The sequence below is a fragment of the Hemitrygon akajei genome, chromosome 25 (genome assembly GCF_048418815.1).
Source record: "Hemitrygon akajei chromosome 25, sHemAka1.3, whole genome shotgun sequence".
NCBI lineage: Eukaryota > Metazoa > Chordata > Chondrichthyes > Myliobatiformes > Dasyatidae > Hemitrygon > Hemitrygon akajei.
The window spans coordinates 53,229,228-53,249,939 of record NC_133148.1 but is presented as its reverse complement, the minus strand read 5'-3'; the positions used below and the strand labels follow the sequence as shown (position 1 = coordinate 53,249,939).

The following is a 20,712-nucleotide window of genomic DNA, read 5'->3' as shown; positions in this document are numbered from 1 at the left end:
AATTCACCAGAAAGGCTGCACACAAGTGCTGCTATTTCCAGCACACTTGAGAGTTACTCTTGATGACGGAACTTTTCGGCTGTTCAAATCTCCAGCGGATGCTCAAAGCTTTTTGGAGCAATGACATTCTATCGGGTTGACTAATGTAATAATTAGTCTATAGATTTGGATCTTTTACAGAATGATGTTTTTTTTTGGGTATGGCTTACATGTATTTTTTATACACGGTTAAAGCTCTTTTTTCTTGGCTTATTTTGACTTTATTATTTTTCCATATTATTAATCTATTAGCTTTGAAAATAACTTATTAGGGTTTTTTTTGTTTTTCTTTTTAAGCTTGTATACACTTTTTTATATTTTTAACATTTAAATATTAAGACTTTAAAAAAAAATGTTGTTTCTTCTTCCCGACAGACTTTAGTGCTTGGAACGTCACATCTGTTTTGATGTGCTTGAAAGTTTTAAACTCTCATTTAAAATACCAATCCAGTATTAGTCATTTATGGGTTTTATCATTTTAATTTTTTTAACCCTTTTGTTTATATATATATATATATATATATATATATATATATATATATATATATATATATATATATAATACTAATTTTATATTTTAACTTTTGTTACACCAACCCTCTCTTATAATGTGGGTTGTTTGTATTTTTTTCAACTTTTTTTTTGTCTGAGTTGCCGTCTTGAGACATGAGGGTAATTTTAGTGTTAGATTGCCTGCTTGCCTCTTTTTGGCTTTTTTCCTGGGGTTTTGAGGGTGGAGGGAGGGAGATTTTTCTTCTTTCTTTTCTTTTTGCTTAGTTTTATTTCATGGGCTTATATGAAACTACAAAAATGGTCGCAGTGCCGTGAATTCCGGTTTCTCCTTGAACTTACTTCCTTCTTCCGGGTTCATGAGTTCACTTTTTTTTAAACTTATGTGTTAACTGTAATAAATATTGTCAATATGGATAGGATTATTAACTTTGTTTCTTGGAATACTAATGGTTTAAATCATCCGATCAAATGAAAAAAAATATTCAAAGTATTCCATAGAATGAATACCAATGTTATTTTTGTGCAAGAGACTCATGTAAGGAAGGTGGATAGTCAACGTTTGTTTAGGTTTTGGGATGGCCAACAGTATCACTCAAATTCACAAGCCAAAATAAGAGGTGTTTCCATTTTTATAGACTCATCAACTTCTTTTATACATCATGAAACAATTTCAGATCCGCAAGGTAGATTTTTGCTTATTACTGGTCTACTTTTTAATCAAAAAGTTGTTTTAGTCAATGTTTATGCTCCAAATACTGATTGTCCTGAATTTTTTAAATGTTTATTTACATCCTTTCCTAATTTGAATCAATATAGATTGATAATGGGTGGGGATTTTAACTGTTGTTTAAACCCTTTGATGGATAGATCCAAGCCCACCCAAATTCTTCCGAATAAATCGACTTCTCTCATCAACTCTTTTATGATTGATTCAGCTATTTGTGAAATTTGGCATTTTCTACACCCTAATGACAAAGAGTTCTCATACTTTTCCCATGTTTATCATAATTACTCAAGAATTGATTACTTTTCATTGATCACCATTTACTTACAGATGTTATTGATTGTAAATATGACTCTATTACCATATCTGATCATGCACCTCTGAAGTTATCTATTAAGATAATGGATTCATATATTAATGCTAAATTTTGGAGGTTCAATCCTGTTTTATTGCAGGATTCTGACTTTGTTAACTTTATTAAACAACAAATTGATTTGTTTTTCTCAACAAATTCTACAGCAGAGATCTCTAGTGGAATTTTATGGGATACTTTTAAAGCATATATTTGTGGACAGATTATGTCATATTCTGCTGGAGTTAGGAAACGAACTAATTCTAAAATATTAACATTAGTTGATAAAATCAAAGCAATTGATAAGATTTATTCAATGACCCCTAGCAAAGAAATTTATAAAGAAAGAGTGGAACTTCAAATGGAGGATAGCTTATTATTATCCTCTTCGATTGAAAGTCAGTTAATTAAATCAAAAACCCAATTCTATATATATGGAGATAAGTCTGGTAAATTATAGGCTAACCAATTGAAAATCGTTTCGGATAAACGACAGATTACTAGGATTCGTAAACAAGATGGTACTTTGACGATCGACCACAAAGAGATAAATAAAGCCTTTCAAGATTTTTATAATTCCTTATATCAATCAGAATTTACTAAGGACTCTTGTATAATAAATGAATTTGTATGGAAATTGAATATCCCAAAAGTAACTGTTGAGGATAGTGTATTTTTAGATACACCTATTACGGAGTCTGAAATAGAAAAGGCTATTTTTTCAATGAAATCGGGTAAAGCTTCTGGTCCAGATGGTTTCTCTGCAGAATTTTAAAAATCTTTTTCTTCCATACTTTCTCCTTGGCTTTGTAAAATTTTTAAAGATGCATTAAGTATAGGCAAATTACCACAATCTTTTTATGAAGCTTCTATTTCTTTAATTCTTAAAAAAGATAAAGACCCTACTGAATGCGCATCCTATCGGCCTATATCCTTGTTGAATACGGATTTTAAGATTTTTAGTAAAATTTTGGCTATTAGATTAGAAAATATATTACTTCAAATTATTTCAGAAGATCAGACTGGATTTACTAAAAATCGCTATTCATCTTTTAACATTAGAAAATTAATTAATATTATTTATACCTCTTCATCTAAAATACCAGAATGTGTCATTTCTTTAGATGCCGAAAAAGCATTTGATAGAGTCGAATGGCCATATCTATTTAATACAATGCAACATTTTAATTTTAGTTCAAAATTTATATCATGGATTAAATTAATATACCATAAACCCTTAGCTTCGGTTTTTACCAATAATCAAAGATCCCCTTTTTTTCAGTTATTTTGTGGTACAAGGCAAGGTTGTCCTTTAAGTCCTTTACTATTTGACATCGCTTTAGAACCTTTGGCTATAGCTATTCGTGAATCACCCAATATTCTGGGTATTACCCGTGGGGAGACGACGTATAAGGTATCATTATATGCTGATGATTTGTTATTATATATATCTGACCCTGAAAGATCTATTCCTGCTATTTCTTCTTTGCTTGCTCAATTTAGTAACTTTTCTGGTTATAAATTGAATTTTAATAAGAGTGAACTATTTCCATTAAATATGCAAGTTCCAATTTATAAACATTTACCATATAAAATTGTTACAGATTATTTTACTTATTTAGGTATTAAAATTACTAAAAAACATAAAGATTTATTTAAAGTTAATTTTCTACCTTTAATTGACCAAATTAAGCAACTTGCTATTAGGTGGTCTCCGCTATCTTTGTCATTGGTAGGCAGAGTTAATGGCTATTAAAATGATGATACTACCTAAATTTTTATATTTATTTCAAGCATTACCAATTTTTATTCCTAAATCTTTTTTTGATACTGTTGACTCTAAAATATCTTCTTATTTGTGGCAGAACAAAAATCCTAGACTAGGCAAAAAATATTTACAGAAGCCTAAGAAGGAGGGCGGCTTGGCTCTACCAAACTTAAGATTTTACTATTGGGCAGTTAATATATGGTATTTAATATTCTGGACACAATAATTGACTATAGCTGCTTGCCCACAATGGGTAAATTTGGAATGGAAATCTGTGCAAGATTTTTCACTGATTTCAATCTTAGGATCTTCACTTCCTTTTTCTTTATTCAAAATGAATAAACAGATAACTAATCCCATAGTCAAATATACATTATGAATTTGGTTTCAATTTCGTAAATTTTTTGGTTTGAATAAGTTTATTCTATCATGTCCTATAATATCTAACTACTTCTTTCGGCCTTCATCTATAGATCAAGCTTTTCTTTTATGGAAAACAAAAGGTATAACATGTTTTCGTGATCTGTTTTTGGATGATAACATTATGTCCTTTGAACAGCTATCTAATAAATATAATTTACCTAAAACCCATTGTTTTAGATATTTGCAAGTCAGAAATTTCTTGTATAATGAATTAAAGTCTTTTTCGAAAGTATGTCCATTGGACATTACAGAAAGAATTTTAGCCCTCAATCCTTGTCAAAAGGGTTTAGTAGCTATCATTTATAATATGATTATGAATTTACAGCCAGATGTATCAGAAAAGATTAAGAAGGAATGGCAAGAAGAATTGCATTGTCCTATATCCACTGAGCAATGGGAAAATTTTTTATTATTGGTAAATTCGTCCTCTATTTGTGCTAAACATGCCCTAATGCAATTTAAGGTTGTACATAGAGCTCATATGTCTAAAGATAAACTTGCTCGATTTTATTCTCATGTTAATTCAACCTGTGACAGATGTCATTCTGATGTTGCTTCATTGACTCATATGTTCTGGTCTTGTCCTTGTTTACAAAATTATTGGAAAGATATTTTTAATATTATTTCAAGAGTTTTAAATATCAATTTCCAACCGCATCCTTTTACTGCCATTTTCGGTTTACCAATGATGGATACTAATCGTTTATCCGCTTCATCTCAATGAATGATTGCATTTGTTACATTAATGGCTAGAAGATCTATTTTACTGAATTGGAAAGAAATTAATCCTCCAACTGTATTTCAGTGGTTTTCTCAAACTATCTCTTGTTTGAGTTTAGAAAAAATTAGAAGCGTGGTTTTTGATTCTTCAGTTAAATTTGAAGAAACTTGGAGACCATTTATTCAACATTTTCATATGAGTTAAATGGTCTTTTCCTAAACCTTACTTTTATTATCCTTAATTATTTCGATGGAGGTTCGGAGTTATTGGCACTACTGTATGTATTTAACATTATAGAATGGCCCATGTTGGTTAGTATTTTTTCCCTCTTTTTTTGGGTTTTTTTCCCTCTTTTTCTGTTTCTTTTACATAAATACTGTGAGTTTGGGAGGCCTTATATATTGATTATTATATATCTGATTGTCTATTTAAACTATTAATTATGTACTCTCAAACGCTTTGTATTCATATTTCATCTATGTTTTTCTTAAAATTAATAAAAAGATTTAAAGGGAGTGAACACTCGCAAGGCGGAAGGCCCTGTCGGAGTACCTGCCAAAGCTCCAAAAACTTGTACCAACCAACTGGTGGGAGTATTCCAGGACATTTTCAACCTCTCAGTGCTATGGCTGGAAGTTCCCACTTGCTTCAAAAAGTCAACAATTAAACCCGTGCCTAATAAGAATAATGAGAGCTGCCTGAATGACGATCACTCAGTAGCGATCACATCTACAGCGATGAAATGCTTTGAGAGGTTGTTCATAACTAGATTGAACTCCTGCCTCGGCAAGGACCTGGACGCACTGCAATCTGCCTATCGCCACAATAGGTCAATTGCAGACGCAATCACAATGGCTCTTCACGTGGCCTTAGACCACCTGGACAATACAAACACCTTTGTCAGGATGCTGTTCATCGATTATAGCTCAGAATTTGACACCATCATTCCCACAATCCTCACTCATAAGGTACAGAACCTGGGCCTCTACCTCTCTCTGCAATTGGATTCTCAACCTCCTAACTGGAAGACCACAATTGGTGATAACATTTCCTCTCGCTGACGATCAACACTGGTGCACCTCAGGGGTGTGTGCTTAGTCCACTGCTCTACTCTCTCTATATCCATGATTGTGTGGCTAGGCATAGCTAAAAATACCATGTATAAATTTTCTGATGATACAACCATTGTTGGTAGAATCTCAGGTGGTGACGAGAGGGCGTACATGTGCTGGATATGCCAACTAGTGGAGTTGTGTCACAGCAACAACCTTGCACTCAACGTCAATAAGATGAAAGAGCTGATTCAGGAAGGGTAAGATCAAGGAACACGTACCAATCCTTGTACAGGGATCAGAAGTGCAGACAGTGAGCCACTTCAAGTTCCTTGGTGTCAAGATCTCTGAGCACCTAACCTGCTCCCAACATATCGATGCAGCTATAAAGAAGGGAAGACAGTGACTATACTTTATTAGGAGTTTGAAGAGATTTGTTATGTCAACAAAAACACTCAAAAACTCCTGTGGATGTACTGTGGGTGGGCGGTTGCTACTACACAGGACTGAAAGAAGCTGCAGAGGGTCGTAAATTTAGCTGGCTCTATCTTGGTTACCAGCCTCCAAAGTATTCAGGACATTTTCAAGGAGCAGTATCTTAGAAAGGCAGCGTCCATTATTAAGGACAACCAGCACCCAGGGTATGCCCCTTTCTCACTTTTACCATCAGGTAGGAGATACAGAAGCCTGAAGGCACACACTCAGTGATTCAGGAACAGCTTCTTCCCCTCTGACATCTGATTCCTAAATGGACATTGAACTGTGAACACTACCTCACTTTTAGAATGTATATTACTTCTGTTTTTGCATGATTTTTAATCTATTCAATATATGTGTATTGTGATTTTTTTTCTTTTTCTTTTATACCATGTATTGCATTGTACTGCTGCTGCTGAATTAACAAATTTCACAATACATGCCAGTGATAATCAATCTGATTCTGATTCTGATTGTGATTCTATTCTGTAGTCCTTGTGGAAGAGTTTTAAATTGAGGTCGTGCAATTTACAAGGGCATTTGGTAGGAACTAATAAGTGTTAATTGGGAACATCTTTTCTCTGGCTGACCACATCAGACCTGTGGAGGGTGTTCAAAGAGCAATTACACAGAGTGCAGGAAAGGTATGTTCCTGTCAGAAGGAAGGATCAGCATGGAAAGAGAAGAGAACATTGGATGTCTCGGGAGGTGATAAATTTAGTCAAGAAGAAAAAGAAAACATATGTGAAGCTTCAGAAATCAGAATCAAAATGAAGCACATGAGGACTACAAAGAAACATGAAAGGAACTAAAGAGAATGAAGAAAACCAGGAGGGGCCATGAAATGTCTTTGTCAGGTAGGATTAAGGTGAATCCCAAGGCATTCTATACATAAATTAAGAGTAAGAGGATAATTCGGGAGACGATGGGACTACTGAAGCATAAAGAGGGGAACATTTGCTTGGAGCAGAGAATGTGAGTGAGATACTTCATGAGTACTTTGCTTCAGTATTTACCAAGGAAAGGGATGCGGAAGACCAGGAGATCAATGCTGAGTGTATAAATACATTACAGCATTTGGAAATCAAGGAAGCAGAAATGTTGGGCCTTCTAATGCGGATTAAGATGGATAAGTCCTCTGGGCCAGATGGAATTTACCCCAGGTTATTGAAGGAGGCAAGAGGTGAGATTGCTGAGGTCTCGATCAGTATCTTTGTGTCCTCTCTCCAGAGTACTGGAGAGCGGCTAATGTTGTACCTGTATTTAATGAGGGAAGAAGTGCAGATTCTCAGAACTATAGAGCAGTGAGTCACATGTGAGTTGTAGACAAATTGCTGAAGGAAAATCATAGGGATAGAATACCTGAGCACTTGGAAACACATGGCCTCATCAGGGAGAGCCAGCATGGCTTTGTGCGTGGCAGGTCATGCCTTACCAACTTGATTGAACTTTTTGACAACGTGACAAGTCAGAATGATGAGGGAAGGGCAGTGGATGTTGTCCACATAGATTTTAGGAAGGCATTTGACAAAGTCCTTCATGGGAGGCTAATCCAGAAGATTAAGATGCATGGGATTTGCGGCAAATTGGGTGTTTCGATTCAGAAGTAGCTTGCGCATAGAAGACAGGAGTAGTGGTTGAAAAAACATTCGAGCCGGAGGTCTGTCATTAGTGGAGTGCTGCAGGGATCTGTGCTGAGGCCTCTGCTGTTTGTAATGTATATAAATGATCTGGATGAAAATGATCTGGATTCCAAGATTGGTGGAGTTGTGGATAATGGTGAAGACTGGCAAAGAATACAGTATGATATAGATCTGTTGCAGATATGGTCTGAAAAATGGCAGATGGGAGTTTAACCCAGATAAATGTGAGTTGTGACACCTCCGGAGGGAAAATGCAAGGATACAGTACAGGGCAAGGTCCTCAACAGTGTTGCTGTGCAGAGAGATCTTGGGATCCAAGTTCAGACTCTTGAAACTGGCTGCTGTGGTCAATAAGGTGGCTAACAAAGTTTATGGAATTCTTGCTTTTATTAGTCAAGGCATTGCATTCAAAAGTGAGGATGCTGCCTGGAAACTCAACGTTAGGACACACCTGGAGTATTGTGTATGGTTCTTGTTACCCTACTATAGGAAGGATGTTGAGGCTTTGGAGAGGGTGTAGAAGAGGTTTACCAGGATGCTGCCTGGTTTAGAGGCCATGTGCTATCATGAGAGGCTGTTTAAACGGGTTGTATTCTCTGTAGCGTTGGTGGCTGAGGGGAGACCTGATGAAGATTTACAAGACTATGACAGGCATAGATAGATTGCATGGAAATTATCTGTTTCCCAGGGTTGAAATATCTATTACCAGAGGGCATGCATTGAATGTGTGAGCGGTAGATTTTATACTCAGAGAATCGTGGGCGCCTCGAATGTGCTGCCTAGGATGGTGGTAGAGGCAAATACATTAGAGGCTTTTAAGAGGTGTTTGGATAGGCAAATGGATGTAAGTAAAGAGAGATATGGAGATGGTGCAAGTAGGAGGGAATTGTGTTTGGGTGATTTTGATATTCTTTTTAGCTGGTTCAGCAGAACATTGTGGGCTGAATGGCCATTGTATTAAATCATTTTGGTGCTGGATCCCAAGGGAAGGTATTTGAAGAATGCCTATGAGTTTGTTTTTTAGAGAGCTGTTGTGCCTTTTTGATCAGGATGGAGGAGTGCAGGGACCAGGTGAGATTCTCGGAAATGGGGACACCAAGGAATTTGAAGCTTGATACCAAGGAATTTGAAGTGCCATTGATGTAGATGGGGACGTGAGTGTGGCTCCTAGCATGCCTGAAGTCCACAATGATCTCCTTGGTCTTCTGGGTGTTAAGGGCCAGTTGTTGTCAGCACACCATGCGGCCAGGTGCTGGACCTCGTACCTGTAGGCTGCCTCATCATCCCCTCTGATCACCGTGGTGCCGTCTGCGAACTTGATCATGGAGTTAGAAACATGTGTAGGGGCACAGTCATAGGTGAAAAGGGAGTACAGAAGAGAGCTCAGCACACAGCCTTGACACACGCCAGTGTTCAGGGTGAGAGTGGAGGAGGAGAGGTTGTCTAACTTAACAAATTGAGGTCTATCAAATATTGAAATGCCTGGAAAGAGTGGATGTGGAGACGATGCTTCTTATGGTCGGGAACAGAGGTCACAGTCTCAGAATAAAGGATCATCCACTTAGAACAGAGATGAGCAGGAATTTCTTTCACCAGATGGTGGTGTATCTGTGGAAATCATTGCCAGAGACAGCTGTGGAGGCCACGTTATTGGGTTTATTTAAGGAAGAAGGGACATTGGGAGAAGCCAGGTGATTGGGGCTGAGAGGTAAATTCGATCAGCCATGATGTAATTCTGCAACAGGCTCAATGGGCCAAATGGTCTGATTCTGCTCCTATATCTTTTCTTACGTTCTTAGTCAGGACATAAAACATTAGCCCAACTATGGATCACCCATAAGGTCTGAACTGGTATTCAGATTCTTGTTTTGAGGTAACCTTGGAGAATACTGACAGACATCTCTTCATGGGCTTCCATCTCCAAGAATGAGGACAGATCATTGGATATTTAATTTGCCTTTACTCACAAGTTAAGATCAGTGTTTCACCTTAACACACAGAATATCATACTGTACTGTCTATATTTTAGGTTCAGCTGTGACCAGCAGATACATTGAACAGAGAACATAGAAATCTACAGCACGTTACAGGCTCTTCAGCCCACAATGTTGTGCTGACCATCTAACCTACTGTAGAAACTGCTGAGAATTTCCCTATCACATCGTCCTCTAGATTTCTAAGCTCCATTTACCTATCTAAGGGTCTCTAAAAAGGCCCTATGATATCCGACTCCACCACGAGCGGCAGTGTATTCCATGTACCCACCGCTATCTGTGTGAAAAACTTATCCCTGATATCCCCTCTGTACCTACTTCCAAGCACCTTAAAATTATGCCCCCTTGTGTTAGCCATTTCAGTCCTGGGAATCTCCTCTGCACTCTTTCTATAGTATTCACGTCCTTCAGACTTGTGAGGTGACCAGAACTGAACACAGTACGCCAAGTGGGGTCTGACCAAGCTCTTACATAGTTGTAACATTACCTCACGGCTCTTGAACTCAATCCCACAGTTCATGAATGCCAATACATCATACGCCATCTTAACAACACTATCAACCTACGCAGCAGTTTTGAGTGTCCTGTGGACATAGAAACCAAAATCTCTGATCCCCCACATTGCCAAGAGTCTTACTATTAATACTATATTCTTGCTTCAAATTGGACTTACCAGAATGAACCTCTTCACACTTATCTGAGTTGAACTCCAGCTGCCACTTCTCAGCCCAGTTTTGCATCCTATCAATGTTGCACTCTAACTTCTGACAATCCTCCAGACTATCCACAACACCACCAACTTTGAGTTATCAGCAAACTTACTAACCCACCTTTCTACTACTTTATCCAGGTCATTTATAAAATTCACAAAGAGGAGGGGTCCCAGAACACATTCTTGCAGAATATCACTGGTCACCATCCTCCATGCAGAATATGAACCATCTGCAACCACCCTTTGCCTTCTGTGGGCAAGCCAATTCTCGATCCACAAAGCAAGGTCTCCTTGGATCCCATCGCTCCTGACTTTCTGAATGAGCCTCACATGGGGAACCTTATCAAATGCCTTACTGAAATCAATGAAAACAACGTCCACTGCTCTACCTTAGTTTATGTGCTTAGTTACATCCTCAAAGAATTCAGCCAGGCTCCGAAGGCCCGACCTACCCAAGACAAGCCATGCTGCCTGTCCCGTATCAGATTATGTCTCTCTAAAGGCTCATAAATTCTGCCTCTCCGGTCTTTGCCAACAGCTTGCTCACCACTGAAGTAAGACCCACTGGTCTATCATTTCGTGGGTTATCTCTACCCCCTTTCTTGAACACAGGAACAGCATTTGCAACCCTCCAATCCTCTGGTACTTGTGCCATCCCTGTTAATAATACAAAGAACATCACCAGACACTCAGCAATCTCTTCTCTTACTTCCCGCAGTAGCCTGGGGTATATTTCATCTGGTCCTGGTGACTTATCTAACTTAATGCTTTCCAAAAGCTCCAGAACATTCTCTTTCTTAATGTTTATATGTTCAAGTGTTTCAATCCGCTGTAAGTCATCCCCACAATTGCCAAGGTCCTTTTCCCTGGTGACAACAGAAGCAAAGTATTCATTAAGTACCTCTGCTACTTCCTCCGACTCCATGCACACGTTTTCACTATCACACCTGATTAGTCCTATTCTCACTTGGCTCATCCTCTTGTTCCTCACAAATTTGTAGAATGCCTTGCGGTTTTCCTTAATTCTACTTGCCAAGGCCTTCTCGTGGCCTCTTCCAGCTCTCCTAATTTCATTCTTAAACTTCTTCCTGGAAACCTTGCGATTTTCTAGAACTCTATTAGTACCTAGTTTTTTGGCTCTTTCAAGAGCTCTTCCTTTTTAACTAGATTTTCCACATCCTTTGGTTCTTTTACCCTACCATCCTTTCCCTATCTGAATGGAACATACCTATGCAGAGCACCATGCAAATTTTCTCTGATCATTTGCTTGGGAATTGGGAGCAGGGGATGAGAGTGCGGTTTGTGATGGAGAAGAGTAAAGTGAGGAAGTGGTTATTGTTATGTAGCAAGAAGGTGACCTGGGGAGGGTGGGCTCAGGATCTTGCCCTGTCATAGCTTGTAAATCAGATGTTACGGAAATCATTGGCTGTAGATTTTCTTTCAATTTTCCCCTGGAGTTTATGTCACAATTTGAAATTACGTGAATCAAAACAAAGAAAAGGAGAAAATTGAGTGACTGGAGTTGATAAAACTGAGAAAAACCATTCAGCCCATCTTAGTTCCCTCATAACTGCAGTGATTTGACCTGCCTCCAAGTACAAGTGGGTAATACATCCTGGGACAAATATCGGAGAGATTTCCAGCCTGTAATATATGAGTGTAGCCCCATAAGTACTGCTCATGTTCATAAGGGATTTCCCACAGTGGGAATACTGGGGTGCTTCACCCCGAGAAAGATATTCAGGACAACACAGAGGCTCATTGGAAGAATTTCTCAGAGTCTCTTCTCAGCAGCCCATGGAGTAAGACGCACTTTGGCGCTACTCTTTCCTTTTACAACTTACTTTCCACTGCTAGTTTTGTTTAAACTTTGAAGATTTATTACTTTTGTGAAGGATTTACTATTTAATTACGATGGCTGGAACCCAAACTGGAATCAAATTAAGAGGTGGCAAAATGGTTTCCGAAGGTGAACAAACTAAGGAGGCAGAGGAAGTCCCTGCTTCAGAAAGAATGTTTTCTTTGATGCAAGATATTAAAACCAGGGTCGGAATGGTGGACACTAAGATTGATAAACTGACTAATGGTAATGAAAAGCTTGAAATAACCGTCTCTGCCGTCCAGGAATCTTTGAGGAATCTGGAATTTCAATAGCAGATGCTTAAAAAGGATACTAATAGAATCGGAAGAGAACAGGAGACAGTGAATCAAGTGATTAAAGAACAAGAATTAAAGATATATAATATGGAATAGAAAATTGTTAAGGTTTCTTCTGAATTATTGAAAGTTAAGAAGAAAACAATTGATCTGGAAAGCTGAAGTCATTGGATGAATTTATGCATACCGGGTTTGTCTGAAAACTTGGAACCCGGTGAGCCATTAAAGTTTTTATGTATATGCTATACTCACTTTTTAGTGAGATACTCGAAGCTCCTCTGATGATAGAGCTCACCGAATCATCTGCCTGAAGCCTTCAGTGGAGATGAAATGTTGCCCGGTGATTTTATGTTTGCATTACTTTGCTACTAAAGAAGCAATTCTTCAAGATGCTAGGAAGCAGGGGAAGCTAATTTATAATGGAGTAGAGATTCATATAGTTGAAGATTTTGCCAGAGAGGTTTATACGGAAAGATTTAAATATCGGGAAGCCTTGGCTGAACTTTATAAGATGAACTGTCGTGCCAAAATGGTTTGACTCCCCAGAAGAGGCTTGGAAATTTATAAAGGAGTTTAAGCCTGTCTTGCACGCAACTTAAACACTTAATCCTTAGCTGGGAGTCGTTTTTAGCCGGACCGTTGAAAGCTCAATCTACGTTTTATGTCTGCCTAGACATCGTTTTGGCTGTTTTATTTTTTCCTTTAGGATTTGTAAGAGTTTAACACTAGTGATAACATATTATTTGGTATGTTCTATCTTTTTTGAATATATGATCAATTTTTATTAAATGAATTTCAGATGGCTGCTGTTAACTATGTTCTAACCTCTGTTAGACATAATATCAAAATATTTGGATTTTTAAAATTTCTTTATGTGTCTGTTGTGTATATAGTCAGCGGTGTTAGTGTATAACTTTTTAAAAAGGAGTCCACCTATTGGAGACAGGGGTTTAGGGATTTAGGGATTTTAGTTGAGAATGCTGTCCGCCTACTGGATGGTTTTCGGGCTTTGGGGGGAGAGGAGTGGGGCTATTAGTTTAGGCTTTTTCGACTGGGCAGTCCTGAGAGGTTTTCCTGTTGATCATTTTGTTTTCTGTTCTCTCTGATCGAATCCATAATTTGTTCTTCCCTGCGGGTTTGGTCTGTGCTGGCGCACTAACTTATTTTATAAAATCTTAAATAAAACCCTTATTATGGATTTAATAAAATTAATATAATCTTTTGGAACCTGAATGGCTTGAACCAACCTATTAAGCGTAGCAAGATCTTCAAGAAATTAAAAACACTCCAAGCTGATATTATTTTGCGCAAGTGACACATATCTGTAAGGAGGATGAAAACCATTTCTTTTTAATTTTGGAGGGGCTCTCAATTTCATTCTTCATCAGTAACTAAAATTAGAGTTGTATCTATTTTTATTAATTTTAAAATCCCTTGGATGGATTTACAGTAGAATTGTTTAAGATGTTTACTGAAATACTTACACTTCATTTATGCCAAATTTTCACTGATTCTATATCCTCTGGGACCCTCCCGAAAACTTTTTATGAGCCTTCAATTTCATTAATTCCTAAAAAAGGAAAAGATTTATCTGAATGTGCCTCTTACAGTGCAATTTCCTTATTAAATGCAGATTCCAAAATTCTTTCTAAGATCTTGGCTAACAGGCTCGAGAATTTTTAACTAATGTTATTTCTAAGGATCAAACTGGATTTATTAAGAATAGATATTCATATTTTAATATTTGGAGATTATTGAACATTATTAATTCCTCTCCATCTAAAGAATCTGAATGTGTTGTTTCCCTTGATGCAGAGAAAGCCTTTGATAGGGTAGGATGGTCATATATATTGGAAGTTTTAGAAAGATTTAATTTTGGTCCAGGTTTTATTTCCTGGATTAAGCTGATCTATCAAGCTCCTATGGTGGCAGTTATAACTAGCAATCAAAAATCTCCTTATTTTAGGCTTATACAGAGGTACATGGCAGGGCTGTCCTCTTAGTCCGCTGTTATTCAACCCGGCTTTAGAACCTCTTGCTATTGCTCTTCGGGACTCCAATAATGTTCAAGGTATTAGGAGAGGAGATAAAGTGCATAAGGTTTTGTTGTATGCAGATGACTTGTTAGTTTATATTTCAGATCCTAAGAAATCTATTCCTTCTATGTTATCTATATTTTCTGAACAGTAGTTTCTCTGGATAGAAATTACGTTTGCACAAAAGTGAGTTATTTCCTATTAATAACTACTTGGATCAATATGATCAAATTCCTTTTATCATTGCTAAAAATAACTTTACTTATCTTGGTATTGAAATTACCAAAAATTTTAAGGACCTGTATAAATATAACTTTCTTCCGTTAATTGAATACACGCAACAAATACTTTTAAATGGTCTCCTATGACATTCTCATTAATTGGTAGAATTAATGCTATTAAAATGATAGTGTTACCGAACTTCTTATATGTATTCCAAGCAATCCCTTCCTTTGTTCCTAAACTGTTTTTTGATAGAATAGACTCTAATATTTTATCTTATATTTGGAATAATAAAAATCCTAGATTGAGTAAACCTCTATTGCAGAAATTTAAAAAGCATGTTGGTATAGCTTTGTCAAATTTTAGAAAGTATTACTGGGCAAATAATATTTGATATATTTCATTTTGGGTTCATTATTCAGATATACATGACTATCCTTTATGGTTGGATTTGGAGAAAAACTCGTTGAAGGGGTATTCTTTGGCCTCTTTACCATTTTTGCTTTCTAAGATTGGTAGTTGAGACTTCAATCCCATTATCAAACATACATTAAGAATTTATTTCACTTTCGTACATTTCTTGAGTTTAGGGTAGTTGTTTAATAACTTTGTTCTTTCTAGTAGAATCCATCTTAATTATTTTTTAAGCCATCAATTTCTGATCAGACATTTTTAATTTGAAAAACTAAAGGAATAATAACTTTTTTAGACTTGTTTATGGGGGATCGTTTAATGTCTTTCACTCAGGTAGTGGACAAATCTGACTTATCTAATGCACACTTTTTTTAGATCTTTACAGATTAGGAATTCTTTTTACGTAGCTTACTTCCAAATTCTCCCTCTGCTTATTCACCCAATATGATAGTTACTCTTTTTTAGGTTAAACCATTTCAAAAAGGAATGATAGCTATAATTTATAAATTGTTATTGAATTTGCGAAAGGGATCTAACGATAAAACTAAAGGTGCATGGGAATTGGAATTTTGAGAGTCACTTTTAGATAATCAATGGGATAAAGTTTTTCATTTGGTAAATACTTCATCTATTTATGCCCATCATTCCCTGATAGAATTCAAGGTGGTACATCGGGCACATATGTCAAAGGATAAATTAGCCCGTATTTTTCCCAATATTAATCCTATTTGCGACAGATGTAATATTGAGGTGGCTACTTTAACTCATATGTTTTGGTATTGTATCAAGATAGATAATTTTTGGAAAGATGTCTTTAACACTTTATCAAAAGTCTTGAATTTGGACCTACAACTGAATTTATTTACAGCAATTTTTGGGGTCACTCTACCAGAAGCCGGATATATTCCTGTTTCCACTCAACAGATGATAGCTTTTACAACTTTATCGGCGAGGAGAGCCATTTTGCTTAAATGGAAGGACTCCAATCCACCTACTTTTTTTTATTGGCTTACCTCCATTATGTCCTGTCTAAATTTAGAGAAAATAAGAAGTCAAACATTTGATACATCCTTTAAATTTGAAGAAACCTGGCGACCTTTTATTCAATATTTTCATATGGTTTGATTTATTGCTCTTCCAGTTAGCTCCTCGAAACTTTGTATTTGATCGGAAAGTTTCTCTTTTTTCCTGCTTTTAATCTCAGTATGGGCTGCCCAGTCCCTTTTTTTTGTTTAGTGGTTTTTTCATTGTTTATATAAAAATTATAAAAATTCTTTATCTTTTTATTTCTTTTCATGGAATGATAAGAGGAGAATTGATTATCTTATTTTTTATTATATACTAGTAGATAAAACTATATCCTATAAAACTGTGGGTACAGTAGCTTCTTCATTGCACACACAATCTCCCTTCAATGTCCCAGCTGAAAGGCAGCACCTCTGTCCCTTGGTGCCCTGGAAAAGAACAGAACTCACTGTCGAGTCCAAAGCCTTTGGTCTTCCCAGTGTTTAGCTGAAGGAAACTTTGTGCGTCCTGCAGTATCGCCCATCAGAAAGTGTGGAGGTATTGGTACAACTACAGGTGACAATGTTTTAATGTGATGTGAGCAAAAGAGAGCATTTTGAGAAAATATGCTATTGCAGGAAAATACAACAGATACTGGGGTAAAACACACCAGGAGAAGAAAACATAAACAGGTACTAGATTAATGCAAACCAAGAATACAATAGAATGGATTCCCCATGTCCATAACCTGGAGTGCATGTGTCAGCACGACTGATCAATACAACTGTTGCCACAGTCATTCCCAATGCCTTATCTGAAGGAATTCTATCACAGGAGCAACTTATCAATGAAATTCCATGGAGACAATTGAATACAATATCATGATGTAACTACATAAACTAATAAACAGTAAAACAAACGTGAAATATTATTAACACTAAATTAATTTCATTGCAATTTAATTAAAAATCAATCCCAATCCCGTGGGATCGATCTTAAAAACAATACGGTAATGTATTTGTCATGATACAACATAACAATGGATGACTTTTAGTTATTCATTCCTGAGATGTGAGTAGAACAACATTTCTTTCCCATCCCAACTGCTCTCGATCCGGGTAGATTACTGAGCCATTTCACAGGGTAGTTAAAGGACAGTTATATTACTGTGGGCCTGGAGACATATACAGGCCAGACCAGGTAACGTCAGCAGATTCCCTTCCCTGAAACACGTCAGTCATGCGTTTAGATTCCAATCCATTTCTCAAAGCCACAGTTACATGTTTAATGAACTGATTTTAAACATCCCAGCTGCCGTGATGTGATCTGAACTTGCGTATGAACATCACACACTCAGCTTCATGATTCCATTGTCAGTAACTATCACTCACTCAATGCTATATCTGTTGTTCAGCAACCAGACTCACGCCCACACTCAGATTTTAGCCAACTACGGAGGCATTGATGTGCAACAACTGAGGATCCTACCTTGCCACTGGCCTCTGCTCCCCTCTGGGAATGTCGGCTCCCGACTCTGGCCTGCCTCTCCTTCTTTCCCGCCATGAGAACGTGCTGCCAGTCCTTCAGTATATTTTACACTCTTCACTGCTCACAGCAACAGCTTTGTCTTCTGCTTCCTGTTTATGTCTCTGCCCCCCTCTCTCTCTCTGTCAGCTAAGGGCTCCGACAGCCTGTTTGTACAAAGTGCAGGCAGCTTGTCACAGCCAGCTTCTGACCTTGTGTACTGTGGGGTGGGAGGGAGAAATGAGGCAGCAAATTGGTCTGAAAAGTCTGAAATGAGCTTAGAGAAGGTGGAAAGAGAGAGAGGAAAAGGTCAAGTAGAGAGAGAGAGAAGCAAGGAAGGGAATGGAGGGGGAGAGCACAGAGTAAAAGGGACAGACCCTCCATGACCAGTGTACTGGACTAATGCACAAATACAAGCCATGTTCCTCACTGTGTTTTGGCACTGGGAATCTCCCCCACTATGTGAATGTGTGTGTCTCCAAAACCGTATCCGATTATACTTTCACACAACACTGAATAAGGGGGCATTTCCCTGGATATGGACTGAGAATTGTTCCTTTGAATTTTATCCTGGGGCTTTGTCCAATGATTGTTGATACCTGGATGAAGGAGTCCTCTCATTGATGTGAATCAATCCCATATTCCCGAGTATTAGATGGCAGGTGACACCAAAATAGATAGTATTGTAGGAAGTGGACATATTGTACATTGCTGCGACCTTGCACATGGAGCAGGAACACACACAAAATGCTGGTGCAACGCAGCAGGCCAGACAGCATCTATAGGAAGAAGAACAGTCAACGTTTCCGGCTGAGACTCTTTGTGAGTCCTGACGAAGGGTCTCGGCCCAAAACGTCGACTGTACTTCTAACTATAGATGCTGCCTGGCCTGCTGCGTTCCACCAGCATTTTGTGTGTGTTGCTTGAATTTCCAGCATCTGCAGATTTCATTGTGTTTGCGTTTTTAAATTCACAGGGAGCAGGAATTCAGTTCTTTGGACCTTTCAGACGTTTTCTGGGATAGATAGGATATGTACAAATAATTTTGCACCTTTATTTAAGAAGGGCTGCAAATAAAATTAAAAGCTGGGATCTATAGACTGGTAAGCCCAATATCTTTGGTAGGAAGTTAATATAATAGGGCAAATATTGGTGGCAAGTTAGATTGGGAAGATTTTAAAAAACACCAGAAGGCAACAAAACAAGTTTTAAAGAAGCAAAACATGGAACACAAAACTCTTAAAGAGGATACCAAAAGTGCCTTCAGACACATAAAGTGTAAAGGAGAGGTGAGAATGGATAACAGACCACTGGAAAACAATGCTGGAGAGGTCATAATGGGGACAAGGAAATGGTCAATAAACTGTATAACGATCCTGCATCAGGCTTCACTGTGGAAGACACTAGCAGTATGCTGGAAGTTCAAGAGAGTCGGGGGGCAGAACTGGGAGATGGTGCCATTACTAGGGAGAAGGTTCTTGAGAAACTGAACGGTCTGAAGGTAGATACGTCACCTCTTCCAGATGGTGTACATTGTTCCATTGTTTAAAAAGGGTTCTAAGAGTAAACCTAGCAAATATTGGCCTGTAAGTTTGATGTCAGTGGTGGGTAAACTAATGGAAAGTATTCTTAGAAATGGTATATATAATTATCTGGATAGACAGGGTCTGATTAGGAACAGTTAATGGATTTGTGCATGGAAGGTCATGTTTGACAAATCTTATTGAATTTTTTGAAGAGGTTACCAGGAAAGTTGATGAGGGTAAAGCAGTGGATGTTGTCTATATGGACTTCAGTGAGGCCTTTGACAAGGTTCCACATGTAAGGTTAGTTAGGAAGGTTCAATCATTAGGTATTAATATTGAAGTAGTAAAATGCATTCAACAGTGGCTGGATGGGAGATGCCAGAGAGTAGTAGTGGAGTATTGGTAGTCAGGTTGGAGGCCGGTGACTAGTGGTGTGCCTCACGGATCTATACAGGGTCCAATGTTGTTTGTCATATATATTAATGATCTGGATGATGGGGTGGTAAATTGGATTACTAAGTATGCAGATGATACTAAGATAGGTGGTGTTGTGGATAATGAAGTAGGTTTTCAAAGCTTGCAGAGAGATTTAGGCCAGTTCGAACAGTGGACTGAAAGATGGCAGATGGAGTTTAATGCTGATAAGTGTGAGGTGCTACATTTTGGTAGGAATAGTCCAAATAGGACATACATGGTAAATGGTAGGGCATTGAAGAATGCAGTAGAACTGAGTGACCTCGGGAATGTTGCATAGTTCCCTGAAGGTGGAATCTCATGCGGATAGTGTGGTGAAGAAAGCTTTTGGTATGCTGGCCTTTATAAATCAGAGCATTGAGTATAAGAGTTGGGATGCAAAGTTAAAATTGTACAAGGCATTGGAAAGGCCGAATTTGGAGTATTGTGTACAGTTCTGGTCACCAAATTATAGGAAAGATGTCAACAAAATAGAGAGCGTACAGAGAAGATTTACTTGAATGTTACCTGGGTTTCAGCACCTAAGTTACAGAGAGAGGTTGAACAAGTTAGGTCTTTATCCTTTGGAGTGTAGAAGGTTGAGGGGGGTCTTGATAGAGGTATTTAAAATTATGAGGGGGATAGATAGAGTTGACGGAATAGGCTTTTTCCATTGAGAGTAGGGGAGATTCAAACAAGAGGAAAAGTTGAGAGTTAGGGGGCAAAAGGTTAGGGGTAACATGAGGGGGAACTTCTTTACTCAGAGAGTGGTAGCTATGTGGAACGAGCTTCCAGTAGAAGTGGTAGAGGAAGGTTCAATATTGTCATTTAAAAAAAATTCAATCAGTATATGGACAGGAAAGGAATGGAGGGTTATGGGCTGAGTGCAGGTCGGTGGGACTAGGTGAGAGTAAGCGTTTGGCACGGAATAGAAGGGCTGAGATGGCCTGTTTCCAT

General features: G+C 37.8%; 1 long non-coding RNA gene across 1 annotated transcript in view; it reads right to left on the bottom strand.

Moving 5' to 3' along the window:
• Positions 1–17,785, bottom strand: part of LOC140716633 (uncharacterized) — a 98,968-nt gene extending 81,183 nt beyond the window's left edge. Inside the window, exon 1 of the long non-coding RNA XR_012096336.1 lies at positions 17,741–17,785. This is a non-coding gene — a long non-coding RNA (uncharacterized lncRNA). The remainder of the gene's footprint in view (positions 1–17,740) is intronic.
• Between the last annotated feature and the right edge of the window lie 2,927 nt (positions 17,786–20,712).